The sequence below is a fragment of the Apodemus sylvaticus genome, chromosome 4, assembly GCF_947179515.1.
Source record: "Apodemus sylvaticus chromosome 4, mApoSyl1.1, whole genome shotgun sequence".
Classification (NCBI taxonomy): Eukaryota; Metazoa; Chordata; class Mammalia; order Rodentia; family Muridae; genus Apodemus; species Apodemus sylvaticus.
In genome coordinates, this window is record NC_067475.1 from 37,534,320 (window position 1) to 37,555,242 (window position 20,923).

Here is a 20,923-nt window from a genome sequence, read left to right on the forward strand (position 1 = left end):
CCTAAAATAAAACATTCACGAAGTCTTTTAATTTTCAAAAACGTGCTCATTAAGCAACTGTTTATATTGAGGCTAGAGAGAGTGCATTGGGGTTTTGAGTAGGTGTTGTTCTTACAGGAGATCTAGATCCAATCCCTAGCACTCACTTGATTGGTCATAAGCATCTATAACTTAAGCTCCAAAGGATGTAATACACTATTCTCAATATTGCAGGAATCAGACATGAAAATGGTGCATACAAATACATATAGGCAAAACACCCATACACATTAAATAAAATAAACCTAAAAGCTTTGTTTACATGTAGATTTATTGGAGAACTTCCTTTCCTATATGATCTTGATAATATTTCTCCTTATTTAAGAAGGCTTTCTTGCATCCTGGCTGGCTGTTCTCTCCTTTGGAGAGGCATGTGGGCATGGCATATGTACAAATATTTTATATGCACTATCTCCTACAGATTTTTATATGAAACATTTTCAGGTGGAGAAAATATGAAGTACATGAAGTACATGATGATATTTGGGTGAAACCAGTCCTTTGTTATTTTTTTTTACATTGTTATGTTCTTTTATATATTATATGACGGACTGTATCTTTTCATTGGTCAGACTGCTCATTATGAAATAATATACTCCTGGTAAGTAGAGAAAACACCAAGACATGATTTTGAACTCTCTCTCTCTCTCTCTCTCTCTCTCTCTCTCTCTCTCTCTCTCACACACACACACACACACACACACACACACACACACACACAACTATAAATCCTTAACTAATGGTTACCCAGGCTGTATACCTAGGAGAGGTAATATTCAGTTGAAATTTCAGTTCTCTCCCCTTACTCTGAGAGTTAGCACTGTGGATCCTAAATCTAAACAGAAAGCAAAATGTAGCTTGAAAATATTCTCATTAAACATACATTCTATGATAAAGTAGGGTGAGAAAGATATTAACATATCCAAGTACTAACAAAAGGAGGCAATTAAAGGACTATGCTACAAGCAGAGTAGCCTGAATGAAGCAAGGCCTGTTCTAGTCTAATTTTCGTGTGTGACAAATACCTGATAAAGAATGTCACAGGGAGGAAAGCATGTATTTGGCTTACAGTTTCAAGTTACAGCCTTCCATTCTAGAGAAGTCATAGTAGGAACACAAGCAAGTGGTCACATCACATTACCAGTCTAGAACAAAGAAAAAACTAAGTGCACTGACCTTTGCTTGCTAGCTTGCTTGCTTAATTGTTTCAATTGCTCTGGTTTAATTCCACGTGCAGCCTAGGGAATGGTCTTGCCCATACTGTCTCGGTATTTCTACATCAATTAACAAAGAGGATAGACCTCCAAATAGATATGAACATGACCATAAGCCAAACAAACAACCTTTCATTGATTCTCTCTTCACGTGTGATAATTGATTGTGTCAAGTTGATAATTAAAATTAACCAGCACATGGCTGATCCTTATATCCTCTTGTTTATATTCACTATTCTTGTGATGATATGGAATAGTGTAATTGCTTCATAGTAAGATATTGTGAAGTGAGAGAGGAGCAGTGCAACGTGATTGTAGGAATCTTGAGTTGCATGAACACTTATGATGCTAAGTAACTAATGAGCAAATAGCATAGGTAGTAAGGTAGGATGCCAAGAATGGTTTGACTTACTCAGAGCAACATGTACTTTAAAGCATAAGACATTTGTTCTGTCTGCATTTTTGTGTCAGCTTAACACAAACTAGAGATATCAGAGAGAAAGGAGCCTCCATTGAGGAAATGCCTCCATGAGCTTCGGCTATAGGGTATTTTCTTAATTAATGATTATTGTGGAGGACCAGCCTGTTGTGGGTGGTGCCATCTCTGGATGTTCCTGGTTTTTATAAGAATGCAGCCAGTTGTGAACAAAGCCAGTAAGCAGCACCCCTTCTTAACTTCTCTCTCGCCTCCTGCCTTCAGGTTCCACCCCTGTTTCAGTTCCTGTCCTCAGTTTCTTTGATGATGAACAGCATGGAACGCTTCTGGAAGTGGAAGCAGAATAAATCCTCTCACTCCCAACTTGCTTTTTTGGTCAAAGTGTTTTACTGAAACATAGAAATCCTGAGACAAAGTTTATCTCTGAAATTTCTATTCCTGTTTTGGAATAGAAATATAACACAAGTTATAGTTAACTGAAACTGCAAAATAAAAATATCCAAAAATCTTACATGTTTTAAATAGCACTTCAGTGCAAATAAAATGTCTTAGCTTTCCTTTTAATGAGATGCATTACAATAGGGTTTGGGACTCAAAATGAACTTTAAAATTTAATTTGAATAAAAATTACTTGGGGCTGGAGAGATGGCATTGTGGTTAAGAGTACTTGGTGCTCTGAAAGAGGAATCAGGTTCAATTGCTAGAGCTCAGATGGTAGCTTACAACCATCTGGAACTCGAGTTCTACTGGATCCAATGTCCCTGTGCATACCAGGCACACATGTGGTACATGTATACCCATGCAAGTAAAGAATCTATAGACAGAAAAATAACTATTTTGTTTTAAAAACTGATGATAAAGTACAAAGCATTTAGACTTTAAAATTTTCAGAAGCAAAAAATATTTTTCAAGCACACTAAGGCATGCAGTTTTATTAAAATGTGTAGAGAGTGTCATGGGTATATATTTTATATAAATTTTAATCAAAGAATAGCTTTCTTTCTTCAATGTGTATGATACTAGCAAGGAAAGTAGAAGAAGTGATCAAGGAAAGAATTAGTAACCCAAATTTTTGATGACACTTCGATATGAGAATGGAGCAGGAAGCACAGAGATAGAGGCCAGCTGTCCAACTGAGGTATGGTACCAAGCACTGCAGACTATGATGAACAAAATGAGGAAATCTTTATACCTGAACTCTAAATTAGAAAGATTTTTTTTTTTTTGGTATCGAATAGAGTTTATTCAGGGCAGAGAATGGGATTTAACAGGAAGTGGAGGCAGAGAGAGGCAGAGAGAAAGAGAGAGAGAGAGAGAGAGAGAGAGAGAGAGAGAGAGAGAGAGAGAGAGAGAAGTGGAGGAGTGGAGGCTGGCCATGGCCACTTGGAGAGAGGGGGGAGGGGAGGAGAGCCCAAGAGGGCAGAAGGAGGGGCAGAGAGGTGAGAGTGTCAAGAGTCAAGAGCAATGAGAGAGAGCTAGAAAGAATTTTATTTAATGAATGTGATGATAGATGTGTTCTGGCTTCCTTTTTCTGTGTTCTAAAATCATTGATAATCCAAATCAATCTCTTTTATGGTACAGACTTTTGAAAAGTTTTGCACAAAAGTTACTTCAAAGCATTAAGCAGTAAAAATGTAGCTGGAGGAAGGATCTTAGTAATTATAGATATTTAATTTTTAGTTTATTATCTAAACTAAATTTAAGCTTATATCTCTCAAGAAGTTGACTTACCAAATGTAATTCATAATATCTCACATTTTGAATCAATATTTATAAAGCTTACCCTTAAGCTCTTTCTGTGATACATCTAAGGAAAAACTCCCTATTTGGGGAAAAAATGGAAATGCCATTATCTATAAAATACTCTGTAATATTAAGAGACAGAAAAATGCATTAGGTTATAGTCTAAATTAGCATCCACTTTCCATTCTAAGTATATGTTTGTATATAAATATAGACATGACATAGACATGGTTGTATAGTTCTATGTTTGTCAAAAGCATTTTGAAAAGGACACATATGGCTATTATAAAGAAAGTGTACATTCTGTAAATAAAAGATACTGTATGGAAACTAGTGCTTCTACAATCCTAGTAAAAACACAGAGTAGATTTAGGAAGACACCCGTGGCTAGCAATCAAGAAATCTTTAAATAAATAGAGCAATGGAAGCTTTATATTGTACAAAGTATGGTTAGCAAAGCCATGAAGCTATTAATATGGAGCAAAAGTGTAAATGACATTAATCCCTACAGGAAAAAATATGCCATACTTTCAAACATCTTCTAAGTATGGCAAGTTTAAAATGAATTTTTGATCTCTAGAAACTTGAGAAAACTGATTGATTTAATTTTCTTTATCCCTATTTATAGAAAAAACAAATTGACTAGAAATATGATGTTTGTTTCTCTGATGGGATGGTATTGTCATAATTTTATGATTGTTATGAAATTAACTTTGAAATCAATCACAATCAGAAAATAGAACATAAGATTGTTAAAATAATCTTAGTAGAAAATTTTACACAGGATGTATCAAGAGCAGAAATATGTAAAGATAGAAATAGTCCATAAATATTCCAAATCATTATTTCAAATCAAATAATATGCATAGGATTATATGTTGTATACATACTTTAAAACATATAATTTTTAATTTTAACAAAACAAAGGTATTTAATTAAAAATGACATCAAAATATTCATTAAATAATAATCAAAGAATCAAAACACTGGTGCAAGTAAAGATAAGAATTTCAAAGATAATATTTATAAACTTTATTTCTCAAAGTATAACCTTAGGTACTCAAAGAATCAAGTGAGAGGTCTCTTCTTTCTGCCTATATTATTATTTCTCAGGAATTTCACTGTTTTCTAAGAAAAGTGGTTGTGAATGCTATTAGGTATTATATGAAGCCCAGTCAATGACCTTGAACATTTTGTTTTGAATACCTAGCTCTCAATCATGCAAACTGGATGGTTAATATGTCCAACATATCTCTGTTCTGCATGCATAATTATATAATTTTTATAAGTTATAGCTTTATTTTATTGTGAAGATTTTATTACATGATATTTAAAATTATTTTGAAGCTTTAATCTATAAAAACAAATCAGTAAATATGTCACTGCATGCTCTGAATCTTGTTATCTTTTCTTAGCTTCCAACTATTATAGGTACTATAACATCTTAGTTATTTAGAGTTAAATAGAAAATATATTTTGCAATGTATTTTCATTGCTTCTTCCCTTTTCTTTTGTTTTAGTGATTTTCTTAGAGAAGTAAAAACTATCCTTACTATAAATTTTAAGAGCCTGAATTCTTACAAGCTATGTAGTCAAATTTCCTAATAAAGATAATACCAATATTAATCAATAAACAGTATTAGTGATAATATAAATGACACACTTCACTTTACATTTCAACAAATACATGTGTGTGTGTGTGTGTGTGTGTGTGTGTTTGTGTATTATATTCTTTCTGGTCTTGCTTCATATGTTCTGAGATTGTCAGAATCAACTAACTTGATATTTTTACTTCCTATTATATATTATTATGGTGGTTTGGAGAGGAATTTTAAACCAGCAACATGGCTTCTCTGGCAAGGGATCCAAATATCATCTAGGTCTATATAATCCAGCTGGAATGTAGATGCACCTGGATAATACCATAATCTGGCTGGAATACAGTCAAGCCCTTATTATATACCTTTAATCCCTAACAATTGAGACAAAGTTAGTTTGTTTAATGAAGCAGCCATGTTTGAAATTGAGTTCTAATTGGGGGACAGACAAAGTAATGAATAAGAAAAAAAATTAACAGATAATCATAGATAGGTTATGTTGAACTCAAACACAACTGCACAAGAAAGAAAGGTTACTTAAGAGGAACTAGAGAAGAAAAAGTAGTGTGGCATCTATGGAGTTTTACAGAGACAGATGCCAGAGAGAACAAGCTAGACAAGGGTGAAGATAAAATGAGCCAGAGAATGAGAATTACCCCACAATTAGAAAATATATTTTCAAAGTAAGTATTAGGATAGGCAGAGCTTTGTTTTGTTTTGTTTGATTGATTGATTGATTGATTTATTTATTTATTTATTTATTTATTTATTTATTTATTTATTTATTTAATTTTTTTTGATTTGTTTTTTTCGAGACAGGGTTTCTCTATATAGCCCTGGCTCCTGGAACTCACTCTGTAGACCAGGCTGGCCTCGAACTCAGAAATCCACCTGCCTCTGCCTCCCAAGTGCTGGGATTACAGGTTGAGCCTAGTTGTTGTGCTGGTAGAAACCAGAAGAGGGCACCCAATCTCCTAGACCTGGAGTTACAGGTGGTTGTAACCCCCTAGAAACCAAAAGTTGTTGATTTTCTTCAGAACGATAAGCATTCTGACTATGGAGCTATCTCTCCAGGCATTTGATTGTACTTAAAGCTACAAACTTCCCTCTTAGGGTTGCCTTCATTTTAAGATTTTGTCTATTGTGTTTTTATTTGCATTTAAATCTTGGAATTTTTTAATCTCTTTGATTTCTTCAATGACTCATTCATCGTTTAACAAGGTGTAATGGAATCCCCATGAGTCTGTATATTTCTATAGTTTCTCTTGCTATTTATTTCTAGCCTTAATAAACTGTGGTCTGATAAAATACTAAAAAAAAAAAAAAAAAAAAAAAAAGGATAGGCAGAGCAAGTCAAGTCAGTCAGAAGCTGAGAGAAGTCAACTTGAATCAATCATCTTGCAGAGGAGTCTGAACCAGAACAGCTGAATTGTATTGGCCAGTGAGTCAGGGTTAGGGTTAGGGTTAGGGTTAGGGTTAGGGTTAGGGTTAGGGATTTGGCTACAAAGGGTGCATTTATTCAGCATTAAGTGTTAGAGAATAAAATATTCTAGGCCTAGTTTATCAGAGTCTGGCAGTTGAAGCCTTCAAAATCTTCCAGATCTAGGCCTGGGGATATTTAGATAGAAACACTCTGGGTTCAGCCCATGTCATGTGTTGATAAAACTTGGGTATGGCTCTCATCTCATCCATTCCTTTGAGGAAATAATCCCTAAATATACATTTGTTGCTTTTGCATAATTTTAATTTCCTGTGGCATATTTTTCAGATTTTTTTTGTTTCTTTTTCTATGTTTATTGTGGTCATGCGATCTCATGTTAGTGCTAGAATAATCACACAACCACTGACAGAATAATGAAGGACAAATTGATTATAACTCATTTAAAAATAAAATGTTCTAGTTTCATGCACAGCTCTTCAGCAAAACTTCCCTGCCCATGCTGTTGATCTCTTGTAGATGTCCCCCTTCTAAACTCCCTCCCCTCACTTGTTGCTTTGTCCTAGCTACCAACCTCAGCAGTCACCCTCTGCGAGCCCAAAGGTTACTCTTGCCAGAGCAATAAGTAGGCTGATAGCATATCCACCTCTCCTTCAGCTCCTCCAGATTCTGCCCCCACCCAGTCTCATCCCCAACTCTGTAGCAAAAGCACTACTGCAATTGCCCTTTACTTTCTAACTTCATGCCCAATGTCTGACTAAGCTCTCCTCCAACCTTCTTTCCTCCAACTCATCCCATTACACTAGCCTCTGACATCAGCAGGCCTACCCTGAGATCACACCAGCAGAGAAGTCCAGGAAAATAATTCCACAGAAAATTTCCTACCAGACAGCACACAGCCACCACAGTTCCGTGAAATAAAGGAACAGTCAATAAAACCAGATACTCCTGCCTAGATCTATCCCAGTACTAGTTGCCCACCAATAAGCATAAAAACACCATCCAACAACAGTCAGCACAATATGTCTCCACTGGAGACCAGCAACCTTCCCATAGCAGGCACTGAGTATGCTAACATAGATGAAGCCCAAGAAACAGACCTAAAAATAGATTGTATGGAGATAGTAAAGGTCTCTGAAAGATGAAATAAAGAAATCCCTTCTAGAAATACAGGCAAATATAAACAGAGCCTGGAACTGACTAAACTGTTCAAGACCTGAACATAGAAGTAAAATAGAGAAGAAAACCAAAACTTAAGGAATTGTGGAAATGAAAAGTTGGAAATTTGAACAGAAACTACAGAGGCAAGCTTCACCAGCAGAATACAAGAAATGGGAGAAGGACTCACAGGTGTTGGAGGTAAGATAGAAGAAAGGGGTATATCAGTCAAAGAAAATGTTAAATCTAAAAATCTCGTGAGATAAAACATCTAGGAAAACTGAGACACTATGAAAAGGACCAAATCTAAGAATAATAGGAATAGAGGAAGAAGAAACCCAGCTCAAAGGACCAGAAGATATTTTCAATAACATCATAGAAAAATTTCCTAACCTAAAGAAGGGTATGTCTCTGAAAGTACAAGAAGCACACAGAACAATGAATAGATTGGATTATAAAAGATAATTCCCTCACTACATAATAATTAGATTATTAAACATGTAGAACAAAGAAAGAATATTGAAAGCTTCAAAGGAAAGAGACCAAGTAACATAGTATAATATATAAAAGCAGATCTATTAGAATTACTCCTGACTTCTCAAAGGAGACTCTAAAACCAGCAGGGCCTGGACAGATGTGCTACAGACTCTAAGAGGCCAGCCAAGACTATTATGTCCAGAAAAACTTTCAATCAATATAAATGGATAACATAATTTATTTCATGATATAATCAAACTTAAGCAACATTTATCTACAAAGAAAGCTCTACAGAAGGTGCTAGAAGGAGAACTCTAACCAAAAGAGGTGAACTAAAACCTTGAAAATATAGAAAATAAATGTTAGGCCACTAAAATCAAAGGAAAGAAAATGCACACACACAGATACACACACACACACACACACACAGACAAACACATACCCATCACCACCACAATCACCACCATTAACAAATTATTGGTCATGGATACCTCTCAATATTAATGGGCTCAATTCTCAACTCCCTCCTCCACTAAAGACACATAGTAACATAACAGATGTGAAAACAGTATTTTTCCTTATGCTGCCTCCAAAAAATACTACATCATGATAGACAATGCCTCAGGGAAGGAAAAGGGTGGGAAAGATATCTTAAACAAATGGACCAAAGAGGCAAGCTGTCCATTTAATATCTAACAAAATAAACTTCTAACTAAAATTAATCAAAAGACAGAGGGAAGGACATTACTGTGGTGGAATATGCTTTGCCTTTAGTGAATGGCACTGTTAGAAGGTATGGCCTTGTTGGAGGAAATTGGAGGAAGTGTTGGGGGTGGGCTTTGTAGGTTTTCTAGTATGATTGGGTTCCACCCAGTATGGAAGTCTTCTGACTGCTATGGAAGAAAATGTTGAAATCGTGGCTCTTTCTCCAGCACTGTACTTGCCTAGACATTGCTATGCTTCCAGGTTTGATGATAATAAACTGAACCTCTGAACCTATAAGCAAGACCCAATTAAATGTTATCCTTTAAAAAAGTTGCCTTGGTCATGGTATCTCTTCTTAGAAATGGAAACTCCATCTAAGACACTCACCAAAAGAAAAATCCACCAAGATAACATTTCAATTCTTAACATATATACACTAAACACAAGGGCACCTAAGTTTGCAAAAGAAATACTACTACAGCTTAAACCACATATTAACCTTCATATACTGATAATGGGAGACTTCAATCTCCAATTTCAAAAATAGATATGGCATGGAAACAAAAACTAAACAGAAATATGGAACTTACAGATGTTATAAACCAAATGTACCTAACAGATATTTTCAGAACATTTGAAAACACTCTCTCTCTCTCTCTCTCTCTCTCTCTCTCTCTCTCTCTCTCTCTCTCTCTCACACACACACACACACACACACACACACACACACACACACACACTGCCACCCCCACCAAAGAATATATGTTCTTCTCTGCACCTCCTGGTACATTCTCTGAAACTAGTCACAAACTTGTACACAATGCAAGTCTGAACAGATACAAGAAAGTTGAAATAACTCACTGCATCCTATCAGACTGTGAATTAAATTTGAATATCAATAACAACAGAAATAAGACAAAATTACAAACTCATGAAAGCATAACAATGACTACTGAATATAAAATGGGTAAAGACAGAAATAAAAAGATAATGAAAATGAATATACAACATACCCAAACTTATGGGACATAATGAAAGTGATGCTAAGAGAAAAATTCATAGCATTATTGCCTACATTTAAAAACCAAAGACAAAAACCAAACTCAAAGCAATCAAACAAACAAACAAAAAACCTAAATAGATCTCATAGCACACTTGAAAGCACTAGAACAAAATAAATAAATCATAACAAAAGGGAGGAGAAGACAATAATTAAGTTCAGGGTTGAAATCAATAACATAGAAACAAATATAAGATTACAAAAAATAAACAATAAAACAATGAGTTGGTTATTTGAGAAAGTCGTCAAGATAAACTAACTAAAAGGCAGAAAGAGAATAAATATCCAAATTAATAAAATCAGAATCCAGAAGGGACACATAATAACAAACATGGAGAATTATGAGAACATGTTTTAAGAACCTGTACTCTACCAAATTGGAATATCTAAAAGAAAAGGATAATTTTTTCCATAGGTACTACTTAGCAACGTTATGTAGCCGCCAGCAGCTACATGTAAACCGGGTTACCTGTTGAGAGAATTTTGGGGTCATAGGGAAGAGCGGCAAAAAGAACGTACGGCCAAGTCAATGTTCACTGATCAAAGCCCTAAACTTTAATGGCGCCGGACCTTTTAACAGTTTGGGAAAACCCTCCCCCCAGACTCCAGGCTGAGTTCCGGTGGAAGTTGTCTAGCTTCTCTTGGAGGTCTTCGTCTTGACTGCTCCGGCAGCTGGGTGGGTCACCTGTTTAATTCAGGAATCCCTATACCTGGAGGAACAATGAACTTAACCTTTACTACGTGCGCTCCACCCTAGGTGGAACAGGATCCTGGCTAACTGGGAGAAGTTAACCTTGACCAAAGTCAAACTCTGACCAAGTGCAAGACTGCCCCAATATGGCTCTGTACATGTCCTCCCTTTTTTTATTAATTTGAACACGAGGAGGTAGAAAACAAGTGGATAAATATCCTTCATAAGAAGGCGGGCCTTAACCAGGAGGGGAAGCATTGACCGTAATTCCTCTTAAATATTGTATAACGTCTTTTTCAGAGGAGGGGTAATAGGCTCCCTTATTATTTTAAGGACAGCCTCTCGACGTTAACCCCTATGCAATTAGGTGTACTTCCTGGGGACTCAGAAGCAGAAATTCACCTCCCCATGCAGTGCTTTGCCTCGCACGTCTCGCTGGTACCCATGTTTGTTCATAAACAAACACACATAGATCTGAGTTCTATGTGGCTCCCTCTTTGGAGATCCACTTGTGTAAGTTTTGAAGCCAGGGGGGTCTGCAAGTGTCTTTAACAGACATGTAATCTCTCCATCCAGGTGAGCCTGGGTGGAGACAGCCAGTCTGCTTAACAGACAAGGTCAAGAGTTAAAGGTGGAATAGGATTAACTTGTCCCAGAAGTATCCAATTCAGTTGTAAATTAACAACTTTAAGGATCCAAAGCTTGGCCTCTGAGGTGGGAGAGGTAGCCTTGTGAATCAAGAATTAAGCTGTTACTTCTCAGGAAAAGTGGAGACTATATGTTAAATTAACACAGCTGGCTGAAGATTGTTAGCCATCTTCAAAATTGGAATCTTCAATATTGGAATTATTTCTAGACCAGTCTATGGTTGAGTCAGCTGAGCACAATAAGGAGAAGAGTCATTTTAACTCTTCTTTAGATTAATTTTTCCTAAGCTAGCTTAATAGTCTCTATTTTCTGTCCCACAAACTCTAAAAGCTTGAAGCTAGGCAATTTATCTAACCTGGGACATTTAACAATTGAGGTAAGTCAAGAACATATACCCAATATAGCTCTTATGTTACCATGGTCTGGGCATTCAGCAAGCACACAGTCAGCATATCTTCTGCAGCATTCTGTGGAAAAAACAGAGGACATGCCTTCTCCCCCAATATTAAATCAGGATCATGGCATATGTTAGTAAGTGAATTCCTTCATTTCACCTAGACATCAATATGCCTAATTACAAGATGTCATATACATTTAGCAAGGAGTTTCTTGGCATCTAAATTTTAAAATTTTTTTTTTTTAAACATGCAAGCATAATTTAAATTATATGCACAGGGACACAATTTCCCCTCTTTTCTTTCTTCCAAGAAGATATTGTTTTATTAATTTAAGTTGGAACACAAAGTATAAACCATAACATAGGCAATAACTATGTAATTATATAAAATATAGTTGCTTTTTCTGTTAGAGCAGTTGCAACTAGACAGCCTAAAAATGAATCATTAGTCACATGTACATATTTTTTAATCTTCTAAATTAGAAATATGAATATCATTTATCTGTAATAACTAAGTCCTCTAGGATTAACACCATTACGTGGTAGAGGTAGAAATTGAGGACATCAAGAACAAATCTTTATAATTTGATGTGTACAAAATATAAAATTATTTCAAATACCTAAAGGACAGTCATTTAGAGAACATATCCTTTGTTCTTAGAAATTTGAATCACATTTGTACAAACTGTAGAAATTAAGAATTAGCAGTATTAAAAATGGACCAATTTTAAGCAATTATAAACCATGAGCTATGTATATCTACTATTATTAAAAGCTTGACCTTTAACATCTTAAAAATAGCTGCTATAGCACCCAATTCAGGTATCTGTGTTGAAGCAGGGAGAAACTTAAAGGAATAAACATGTGATCTGATAGTACAAATTATCTTTTGGATAACAGTTATTAATTTTGCCTAAAAATGCTTGCCATGTAATAGATCAACCATTAATAATAAATTTGATTGTTGCTTGAAGCAAGGAGCAAACGTTTCCTACCTTGAAAACAGAGGTTTAAGACCTTCTGTGGCAAGCTTAAAATGAGGTAAATAAGATAAAGCCAATTAATATATCCTAACAACTTTTGAAAGCCATTTACCTAAAAATTCTAAAAGTCTATAGGAGCAAGGGCCAGTAACAAACATTCTATGAACATTATACACTGAAAATTTTAAGATCTTAACTTCTAGTATTGAAACAGAGACAAAACACTTTTTCTCACAAGACATAAGGCTGTTAGCCATTCCTTGAGGCAAAACTTTCTAATGAAATTGTTTTGTTGTCTCTTTAAAATTAGAAGCAAATGCTTTTATAATTATCAGAATGTAAAGCAAAAAACCAACCCTTTAAATTTACAATAATTTTATAGGGAGTAGACAGGCCAAATGTTAATGCTTTTATAGCCTCCTTGACCTTTCATAGATTTGAACTGCATTTTAACCCACACCTGGATAAGTCAAAAACCTTTTTTTTTTTTTTTTTTTTTTTTTTTAAGCCAAACACTCCCTAGGTGGGGCCTGTAAGGCAGAAACAATTTCTCAAAACTTCCTCACTAGCTTCCCCCGAGGCAGCTCTAAGCTTTGCATTAACTCAAATGTAAATTTTTTTATCTGCCCTAGGATCCACCTTGAGTCCTTGGCAAGGACATTGTATGAGATTCCTCAAATGTAAATATCTTCTAATCTGAGCCTTTTATCTAAGACAGGATTAAACAAAAGAAACCTGTAATTTCATGGTCAAAGGAACCTACTTGATATCAAATACATTTCTACAGAGATATCCTTTTTAATCTTGGAGGGTTAAATTTTGCTCCTACCATTGTAGCCTATAAACTTGTGGAAAAGTGGCAATGGGCCTCTAAAACCCATAGCTGTATCACTCTCAAAATTATCTTAATTACAAAATGTTAACAATTACGAGCCTGCAAACTGAAAACTGTAGCCAATGACACACTAATTTTTATTGTAACTCAATGTTTTCTTGCAATATTAGAGCACATTTGTAATTTTGGAAGCAAATCTCAATTTTAAACAATCTATTTTCTTTAAAATTAATGGCAAACACATATTTACAGCACAAGGTTTGTATGCCAGTTCTTATGTTCAAGTGTATAACAGTGTAACTTATTAAAGAGACAATATTTTAAATCTTAATCTTCATTAAGTCTAATCTCCAGGCCAAGATTCACATGAAACACCATGCCAATTTAGGAGCGTCCCAAAGGCCTGTATTTCCTGGATTGCGTCATGCCACGTGGTGTTCAAAATGGCGACTACCCTAAACTACCAGCCTTAATCGTCATGCCACGTGTTCAAAATGGCGACTACCCTAAACTACCAGCCTTAACCTAACTTTTGTTAATAACATTATACCTTTTAAATCATGTGCAGTGACTTAAGCCAATACTCTATAGTCAAGACATGCAAAATATACCTTTAAATCCAATTATAAACAAGAACAAGGCATGAGTGGCGTTAGGCCACGTGTAGTTAGTTAAGATAGCTCTAACACTGAATCACCAGTTTTAAACTAACCTTTTCTTAATAACACTATACCTTTTACATAATAACCAATTAATTTATAACTCTTTAGTCAAGAAATGTAAAGCCTTATATCATTAAAACCAATTAGAAACAAGTATAAAGCGACTACATGAATTTCACAAGCCAAACCAAAGTCTTCCCAAATCTCGAGGTTTCTGGGCTTTTAAGAGCGGCTTTTTCCCCAGCCATGTTTCTGTCTTGGGTGAGTGAGCTACGCTGCTGCAGCGTGGCTTTGAATCAATCCCCACACAAACTGTGGCTAGCTCAAGAGGTTACCAGCAGATGTAATCTTTACCAATTTTTTCTTTTTAACATGAAACAGTCATTCACACAAAGACACAGAGAGGACATAAACATACACATAGACAGACAGTCGGTGCACCGGGACAAACACGGAAAGATACACAGAAAGTTAAGCGTGCTTGTTAAGCAATTGCATCCATTTTCCTCTTTAAACAGCTCTTAGAAGCTGTGGACATATGCCTATTTTTAAAAACCCCTTTCTTTTCGCCGAAATCAGCTCTTACGAGCTTTGGGCAAATGCCTACCAAATTCCTTCCCCATATTTCCCTATCTTATCAACCCAAGCAGTCCTGCGCTGGGTCCACGCAGTATGCTTGAAAAACTGTATCCATTCCTGCACTCACAACAATAGACACGAATTCACTAGCGCTAGTTTTGACTTCTATGTAGCTTACCGTGCGGATACCATTAATTTTCAACTTTTCCGCGAAGCTTCGCTGGATAGGGCTACCTCAAGAAATTCTCTCGTGCCAGGTCACGTTCAGGCGCCACTATGTAGCCGCCAGCAGCTACATGTAAACCGGGTTACCTGTTGAGAGAATTTTGGGGTCATAGGGAAGAGCGGCGAAAAGAACGTACGACCAAGTCAATGTTCACTGATCAAAGCCGTAAACTTTAATGGCGCCGGACCTTTTAACAGTTTGGGAAAACCCTCCCCCCAGACTCCAGGCTGAGTTCCGGTGGAAGTTGTCTAGCTTCTCTTGGAGGTCTTCGTCTTGACTGCTCCGGCAGCTGGGTGGGTCACCTGTTTAATTCAGGAATCCCTATACCTGGAGGAACAATGAACTTAACCTTTACTACGTGCGCTCCACCCTAGGTGGAGCAGGATCCTGGCTAACTGGGAGAAGTTAACCTTGACCAAAGTCAAACTCTGACCAAGTGCAAGACTGCCCCAATATGGCTCTGTACAACGTTAAATAAAGATCAGATAAACAATTTAAATAGACCTAGACTTCATAGAAGTCTACTTCACTTGAAATAGAAGCATTCATTACAAGTTTTCAAACCAAAAATAGTCCAAGAGCAGATAGTTTTAGCATGGAATTCTACTAGACACCCAAAGATGAGTTAATGCTAATAAAGCTCAAATTATTCCACAAATAGAAACAAACATTTTCCAGTTTATTCTATGAAGCCACAGTGACCGATACACAAATCACAAAAAGACAAAAAAAAAAAAAAAAGAAAGGAATTTACAGGCCAAAATTCCCTATGAATACAGAGGCAAAAATATTCAATAAAATACTTGCAAACAGGGTTTCAGAAAACTTCAAACAGGTCATTCATCATGATCAAGTAGGTTTAATCTGAGTGACATAGGTGAGGGTTCAACATATTAAAATCAATATATGTACCCATTATAAAAACAAATTATTAAAAAAAACAACTGCATGATTATCTCATTAGATGCAGAAATGGCCTTTGACAAAAGCCAACATACTTTCATAATGAAAAACATGGAGAGATAAGAAAGACATAAATAAATATAATAAAAATTTACAGAAAGCATGTGAGTGTATATCAGAGCAATTCCTCCAAAATCAGAGACAAGCTTTTCTCTCTCTCCATACCTATTCAACCAAGTATTTGAAGTCTTAACTAGAACAATAAGGCAACTGAGGTAGATAACGTGGATGCAAATTGCAAGGGAAGAAGTCAAAGTATCTTTGTTAGCAAATGGTATGATAATAAGACCCTGAAAATTCCACAAGAGAGGTAGCTGGAAACAAAATTAACTCTCAAAAATCAGTAGCTATCCTATATAAAAACAAAAAACAGATCAAGAAAAAAAATCAAGGGAACACCACCTTTTAGAAAAGCACCAACTATTATAAAATATCTTGGGGGTAACTCTAATCAAGTGAATGAAAAACTTGTATGACATGGTAAAAACTTCAAATCATTGAAGAAAGAAACTGAAGAAAAAACCAGAAGACAGAAAGATCTCCCATGCTCCTGGATCAATAGGATTAATATAGTAGAATTGGCCATCTTACCAAAAGCAATCTACAGATTCAATATAATCCCCATCAAAATTTCGACACAATTCTTCACAGATCTTGATAGGACAATTCTCTTAAATTCTCTTAACTTCAATATAGCTAAAACAATCCTGAACAATAAAAGAACTGCAGGTTCCATGCATGCCCCCTAGATGCCTCTGTGTTATTTAGCATCTCCAAGTACAAAAATTATAGCATGATTATCTTTTACCTAACAGGTACTATCTGCTTGTAAGTGAATATATATTGTGTTTCTCGGGGTTGCTTTCCTCAGATGTTTTTTCTTTTATAGTTCCATCCATTTGCCTTCACATTTTAATAGGTTGTTCCAAGTTTCTGGTTCTGGCAAAGAAATTCACTGTGAACACAGTTGACTAAGTTTACTTGGTTTAATAGATTGTCTTTTGGGTATATGACCAGGAGTGGTATAGGAGTATTTTGAAGTATGCTCCCAACTTCCAGAGGTATCTTCATATTGACTTCTGTAGAGGATATAAAAGCTTGCCTTTGCCATCAATTGAGGAGTGTTCCCATTGCTCCACATCCTCACCAGCATGAACTGTCACTTTTATTTTTACTCCATCCTACCACAGGGACACATTTAAAACCATATTTATTTCTGCTCTACTCATAATAGCCAGAAATCAGAAACAATCTTTATGTCTCTCCACAGAAGGAGGAGGAGAAGGAGAAGAAGAAAGAAGAAGAAGAAGAAGAAGAAGAAGAAGAAGAAGAAGAAGAAGAAGAAGAAGAAGAAGAAGAAGAAGAAGAAGAAGAAACTGTGTTAAGTTTATACAAAAGAATATTATAAAACATGACATCCTGAAATCTGAATTCAAAAGGATGGGACTAGAAAAAAATCATCCTAAGTAAGACAACTGAGACCCAAAAAAGAAAAGATTTACTTATATGTGGAGGTATTTGCTTATATATGGATATTAGCTATTAAGTAAACAATTGAGTAAATAATAGTCAAAGTACAATTTGTAGACACAGTGAAAAATATTCTAGGGCAAAGAAGATAAAACTGGTCGGAGACTAGGCATGTGGATATCCCTGGGGAAAAATAGACTTTATTAGCTGGAGTATTGAGGTAAGGACAAGAACAAGAGGATCAGATAAGAAGTGGTAGTGAAGATAGGATTAAGGATGAGAATCAGAGGAAAGACAGCTAAAACTTTTGAGGGCTTTTAAAGGGTGCTTTGGAAACCTGGTGCAGTGAAAACTTCTAATAGAATATGAAGGTGATCCTAATGATGTTTCCAAATGACAAGGGAAGCAGAACCCCAACATGGCATCTATTGTCATGAAATGAAGTTTAAAGTACTAGGACTTGATTTCTTCCAACTTATTTGTTGGTTGAAAGGGTTCCATGGATAGTCACACATCCCAGTATTTTGCCAAGACAATAGATTTTACTAGAAACTGATAGCAAAGTCCTATTGCTAAAAATAATACTCAAACAACTCATTAACGTTAAGAGAGCAAGGAGTTGCCTACATAGAACCTTCATGCCCATGATCTAGGGTCTATTACACAGATAGTCTGTAGACTACCAATAGAGGAACTTTAATACCAAACAAACCAAAAACCTTTGAAATATAAAGTGTAGGGCATGAAAATATGCTAGGGCAATGATGCCACAAACCTTGTAGGAGGAACTGACCAATGTCTAATTTGACATAAGGGACTCTCCATGAGATGAAACCTATACCTGACACTGCTTGGGTGACCAACAATCAGAGACTAGATAGTCCAGAGACCTAGAGTTTAACAAAATACTATTGGTCTAAAAGAGATTAAAAACTAACAATAAATAGACTCCTAATGATTCTCTGCCATACTCATAGATTGTTACCTTATTCAGGCATCACAAGGAGGGTTTTCTTCTGCAGCAGATGGAAGAATACAGAGACCCAGTCCAGTCATTACTCAGACAGACTTGCAAGTACATAGCTCTAAACAAGATGTCTTCATAAAATATCTCCCTTCAGAGCTGAGGAAACACTTCTGAAGAGGAGGCAGATATAATGGGGGAGATAGAGTGAGTGAAAGATACTAGGAGAATACAACCCCCTAAAACAACTGAGCAACGCTCATATAAACTTAGAGAGATGGAAGCAGCAATTGATCTACACAGATCTGTACCAGGTCCTCTGAATATATACTTTAGTTACTTCTGAATGTGTAAACAAGAATGCCTCTGAATCTTGTGCTTTCTCTTGAGGTTATTTCTTTTATGTTGTGTTGGCTTGTCCAACTTCATTATGAGGGTTAATGTTTTATCTAATTATATTTTATTTTGTTACATTTTGTTGTTAGCTCTTAGAAGCCTGTTATTTTCTATTGAGAGACAGGAAGGGAGTAGATATAAGTAAAAGATGAGATCGGGAGGAATTAGGGAGAAGTAGAGAAGGGGAAACTTTTTCCCAATTATACTGAATGAGAGAAGAATCTGTTTACTAAGGGAATAAAATAAAAGAGTTAATCAATGTAATCAATGTCATATATATGTATATACATATATATGCTTTGTCATGTGTTTTTTAACTAGAAAGTTCAGATATATATAGACCATAGAAAACAAGATATCTCTTTGTTTGATAAATATACAGATATGAAGTTTTCTTAACTTGTCCGTTAAAAACAAAAAAAACACATTCTTTCAGTGTATCACTCATTGCATATGATATTGTCCATTAGATTGAAAATATAACAGTATTTTAGTATCTTATATATAAGTAGGAAAGAAAATAATGAATGAACATGGCATCATCTTTGTATTGTTTCTTGATAACTAAGTCATGTTCTACACTCTACTTTTCTATAGCTAATTTACTATGCTACTATATATTACATGAAAAGGTTCACTTTTCATTTTGTGTATTGAATTATTGAATGAGTGTCCTGTATTGTGTTAATGTGATTTAGTGCAATACAGTTTAGTTTTGCCACACGTTCTGTACTGCCATTTTAGTGGGGATTTAAAAATCATAATTGTTTGTTATTAATATTTGTTTAAATGTGCTATTTATGATTTAACTCATCCTTTTGTCTTGTGGCAAGTTTTCTAATACGGCTTCTATGTAATAATTTCAGACTATACTTGCTAATGGTGGGGGTTACCAGTGGTTTACCATAGGATTTACCTATGTTGATTGTAAGTCATACTTATGTTTCTCGTGATACGTCATCTTCAAGTCCATGAAGCACAGACCTCCCTGGCTAAGATACTTTCATAAGTTTATCTAGATGTATTTTACAATGTATGAAAATCTGCCCAACAATGTAATTCCTTTCTTTTCCAAAACAGATATAGAATTAGAAATTACTTAAAACCCAAGGCAAGATAACTCACCCATTGCATGTTTGGAGTAATTCAGCATCTGGAAACTAATCTTAATTGTATTTCTTGTATCCTTTCTGTCAATAAATAACTTCTTGTCCTTAAATTTAGTTCTTTAGCTATTTCATGTGTAGAGATTTTCTTCACAATTATTCCAAAATTAAAACTCCTCTCTCAGTGTATAGAATTAATCTTTGTTTCTGAGAAGATTTGGCATTTTTAATATAGAAAGAAATGTATGTACCTTATAGAGTTCACCTAGTAGGAATGACAGGGAAGGAGGTCTGGGTGGGTTGGTGAGCAGGGGGAGGGGAAATGGGAAAGGGTGTTATTAGAGGGGAAACCAAGAAACGGGATAACATTTGAAATGCAATAAAGAAAATAGCTAATATAAATAAATAAATAAATAAATAAATAAATAAATAAATAAATCTTTTAAAAAATGAAAAAAAAAGAAATGTGTATATCATCTTTTTGATATGTTACTAGGATCAGCCAGTTTAAGTTCATATATGGGCATTTGTCAGGCCATATTGTATCTTCTCTTAAAATTACAGACTTGTGTATAATTATAAGCTAGTTCCTTTACAGTCTTAAATTCCATTTGCAATCTGCAATTCTTCAGTTAATTTTTGAGAGGGTGAAGGAAATGGGGGTGAAAAAGCTTGCTGTCCTACTTAGGTTCTCTAATATCTGTGCATATTAAAACTTACTGAGTAATACTCAAGATAACTCACTCTGTTAAAATTGATTCTCAATAACTTTATGGAATCAAAATTCTCAATAATAGAAACAACAGAAAAAAGAATCAATCAAAATGTAAAGTAATGTGTAATTCTCTGCTGTGGAGAGAGGATTCTGCTTAGAAACATCTTAGTGTTCTCTATACAGACTTCACATTTGATAGAGGCAATGCCCTAGTAAGTGTTTATTAATTCCATTGAAGCAAGAACAAGCTTACATTCTGTAACATGTACCAGAAATTGTGAAACGATAGCTTTTTAGAAGGACAAAAATCTATGACTTTTATGTGAGTATAAAATGGAAATGGTAGCAAAAAAACTTTCTATTCATTAATTAACAAGAAAAAAATCTTGACCAGTGGTTCTCAACCTCCCTAAAGTTGTG